This window comes from Apis dorsata, unplaced genomic scaffold (genome assembly GCF_000469605.1).
Source record: "Apis dorsata unplaced genomic scaffold, Apis dorsata 1.3 scaffold_354, whole genome shotgun sequence".
In the NCBI taxonomy this organism is placed as follows: domain Eukaryota; kingdom Metazoa; phylum Arthropoda; class Insecta; order Hymenoptera; family Apidae; genus Apis; species Apis dorsata.
The window spans coordinates 9,417-13,700 of NW_006263620.1; the positions used below are offsets into that span (position 1 = coordinate 9,417).

General features: G+C 33.1%; 1 long non-coding RNA gene across 3 annotated transcripts in view; it reads right to left on the reverse strand.

The window, feature by feature from the left end:
• Window positions 1–703: 703 nt before the first annotated feature.
• The window catches only part of LOC102672663, a 5,421-nt gene continuing 1,840 nt past the window's right edge, over window positions 704–4,284 (reverse strand). For all 3 annotated transcript variants that reach the window (XR_004150872.1, XR_004150871.1, XR_422154.2), the window contains 3 exons: window positions 3,753–4,191; window positions 3,541–3,693; window positions 704–3,012 (listed from right to left, as the gene is read on the reverse strand). This is a non-coding gene — a long non-coding RNA (uncharacterized LOC102672663). The remainder of the gene's footprint in view (window positions 3,013–3,540; window positions 3,694–3,752; window positions 4,192–4,284) is intronic.

Below are 4,284 nucleotides of genomic sequence, written 5' to 3' on the forward strand. Positions count from 1 at the left end.
TATATTCAATATTATAAATATTCATCACTTTTTTTTATTTTTATTTTATATATAATTATCCAAAATCTGCGAATTCTGATAAATAAATATGATGGTAATAATATCGCAATATTATAACACCAGTACTATAAATAAATAATACCAGAAGTTATCATCGAATGGTAAAGAATTAAACTTTCAGAGACTCGAATTCGAAGAAAAACTCTAATACTTCTTTATCAACGAGGCTAATAATATCGATCATTACCACGAACGATCTTTTCCTATAAATGCAAACAAACTTCAGTTCTCGTAAAAGAGCGCAACTTTCCGAGAATATTAACGACCTTTATCGATAAATGGCATTACGGACCATCGGTTCATTTAACGTTACACAAACGAACGGTTCAATAATGGAAATATCGATTATGTCCTTTTACGAAAGTTCGGATCGAGTCTAGCTAAGATTAGCCAGTTTTCTTCCTTTGACTCATTAAAAGACATATTTTTTTCCTCTCATAATACGGGAAAAGAAATGAAAAAGGAGTAGAGAAAATTCGAAATTTTCTTAGATAAATTGCTTTATGTGAAGCGAATAATCGATTGATCGATCGTTCATTTTGTGACGTTTGAGGTTATGTTTCATGAATCGATGTCAATATACGAATTCACAATTTGAAATTTCTTATTAACATTACGAATAACATAGAACGAATGATAAAACTTTGTTTTATTCATTAATAAATTTCAAGCAATGACATATTACTATTAATTTAATCTACTTCTTGATAATACATCAAAATGTACGTTTCAATCCAATCGATATCGTTTTATTTAAATTTTAATATATTGTTAAAAATCCTACTATAAATCTTGTCTTCCCTTCAAACATTTCAATTCAAAAAAACTTATTGAACAAAAAAAATCTTATCTAATCTAATCTGATATCCATCTCGGAAGAATTGGATTTCGATCGAAAGAAAATGAATGAATCGAGCGACACTTACTACTACGGAAGGAACGTTAAAGAAAGGAAAGAAACGGGGCAACGACATAAAAGCGTGGTATTTGTTTTAGAATTCCTACGCTTTACCGATGTTCGAAGTGGCAAAGCGTTTGAAATCTGAAACGAATGCGCATAAACCTTCATCCCGTGGACGCTGGTCAAGGGAGGAAGAGATGGACCGATACATAGGGAGCATCACCAAGAGGGAAGCGAAGCCACTCGAGCGTGATTAATCATTGTCTATATCCCCCTAAGGATCATCGAAGGGTGCCACCGGCCCGTTGTTACGTCCACGCACCCCTGTTCTTCCACGTGACACCGTTTCAGGATTCGACTATCGCAACCTGTTGTGTACCATGTACACAGTAGATGATAGACACAGAGTCGTTTTTATCGTTTCTTGAAACTAATTAGGATTTATAAGTATCCGTGTTTTATTTGTTGTTCGTTATTTAATGTATTTGTTAAATTAAAGATAGTTTTGAATTATTGCCAATTATATATTATATAGTGATTAACGTAATTAAATTTTAATTACATATTTCTCTACATAACCGTTTCGAATATTATAACTTATCACATATAATGTAGTTACAGAATTATTTTTATATTTTTTTTGAAAGTATGTTAGACAAAATTAAATGTTCTGTTGTTCATTATTTAATGTAGTTGTTACATAAATGAGTTTTGAGTCATTATTAAATGATATATCAACCAAGTATTAACTGTGACCAATGTAGTTTAACTTTGGTTATTATATTGGAATCAGTGGATTTCTACGTGGCAAAATTATTATTTGATATTTGTTTGTTATTTGGTATTTAATCTACTGCTGTAATTATTAGTTGAGACTCTAAAGTGGTTTAAAGTGGATTTCGAGCTACTGTACACAATCAAGTATTAACTTGATTATCAAATTGCAATCATTGGATCCCTCTGCTGGCAAAATTATTATTTGCTATTTGTTTATTATTCGTTATGTAACCAATATCGATTGTCATAACCAATGCGGTCATTAGCCGAAGTTTATAGTTTAAGAAACATTTTGATATCAATACACGGACTTTCCAAATGGCATCCATCCAAATACTAACCACGATCAACGTAACTATAATAATTAAACAAGGAAATTGGATCCTACATCGCAAAGATCGTTGACACATCATTCCTTCTATTTCAAAATTATCATTTTTGCTAACATAAATACCAAATAAACTAAAAACTTTACCATAATACAATTTAATTTAAACTTTAAGACTTGCAAAATTTGTCTAACCTTATAGTACAAATATATTTGTGAGAAAAATTAAAATTAAAATTAAAATTAAAATTGTTGTTCTTGAAAGAGTTTCTTCAAAGAATAAATATAGATGTTGAATGGAACAGTCCAAAGTTAACTAGCAATTCTTATCATGTAAATACATTTGAAAGCAAAACTTTAGAAACTTGTCTTCAAGAATTATTTTTCACTAAAATAGACGCTACATTAAGAGTGAAAATTACTATGTTATCGAACATATTTGCACTCTAAATAAATAGATTCCAACAACGCGCGTCACCACTATAGTTTCCCCTTCCTCGAAAAATATCTCCCTAGATGATTCCCTACTATATTCCTACGTGTACCTCGAAGCTCCCTAGTACAAGGCGTTCTGAATTCGACCGAATTCAATTCCATCTCGTCGACGCTGCGACATTTTTCTCCGCAACTTTTCGCCCCTCCCCCCTTCCCTGTCGATTTAAAACGGATTACCACCGCGAACAAAGTTCGCCAACCCTTCGAAAAATTTTCTCCTTTCGACGTGCGAAAACGTAATTGACGTTGGAAACGTTGGCCCGTCGTCACTCGATGGATTTTTTAACGACGTTGTTGCTCCTCGTCTTCACGGCCATCGAGGCCATTAATTCCGTTAGCGATTTTTACGAGCTCTTTCGTGGCCGTCATATCGTCGACTTCACCTCGCGAGGCTTTTAGACCGTTATCTATGTCAGCTCGGGCGTAAAGAGAGTATGGCACCTTGGAGAGTCTGAAAATAGAGCGAGAAATTGATTTTTTATATAGGTAATTAGCGAGTGAATTTTTTATTAATTATCTATTATAAGAAATTCCAGTTTTATCTTATTTTTAAATAATTTAATCCTTTCGGATAAGAAAAAAGTCGATGAACGTTTAATAATTATAGAAAAAAATTTTAATCTTAATCCTTTCGCAAAATTCATCGAATATTTAAAAAATTATGCATGAAAGAAATTTTCATTTTCTTTATTCGTTTTTAGATATCTTAACTCTTTAGAAAATAGAAAAATCCTTACAATATTCCGATTATATAATTCTTCTATTTTCACGAATCTCAACGTTAACTCTTTCTCAAAGATTTTATTTCAAAGCATATCTACTACAGAAATAGTAAATGCTCTTATTATTTTTATAATTTTTCAATATATAAATAAATTATACAGCGGAAAGAATTGCAATTTTATTACAACGTTATTGAAAATTTTATAAAATCTTCGAGTAGAATATTACAATATACCTAATACCATTAAATACATACCAATAAATATCATCACATTTACTCTTACTACATTTTCGATTGATCGTCGAAACGACAATCACGAATGGAGATTAGCAAAGATTTAAAATTCATCTCTACAGGATTAACTCGATCCATTCGAGTCGAAGATAGCATGCAAGCATCCCATCCGTTCTGAAATATACAAGGCAATTACCGCAAGCGAGAGGCAACCGGGGATGTAAATTTTTTACCAATTTTTTTTCTCCTCTCTTCGTGGTAGGTGGCTGCTGCGGTGGCCTAGAGCTTTGTTAGAATGTTCCAAGGGGTAAATCCCAGGTCGTTTGCCGTTCCATTACCGTTTCGCAGACATTGCAGCCCTACTTGCACCACGGGCCGGGGCTGAATGTATATCGTTGACATGGCTGGCTGACTGCATAGTAGATCATCCGCGCCACAACCCGCCATACCCCTATTCAGAAACTTGCTTACAGAGCGCTGACAGTCGTAAGTAATCTTGTTAACTAATCTTCTCCAGATCCCCTTGGATATTTTTACAAGGCGTGCGCATACGATTTTCCGCTTCGAGATGTGTTGCTCCTTGTTTTTTTCTCCAATTTCGAGATCGCTCCACTCTTTTCCATTCGCTTCTAAGTTCCCCCTTCGAGGTTGGAAATTATTTAGGGTAGTTACCTAGTAAGAACACATTTTCGAATTATTCGTGGAGAAACGTTTTATACAAATTGATGTTATTCGTATATTTTTTTTTTTTTTTTTTTTTTTTTT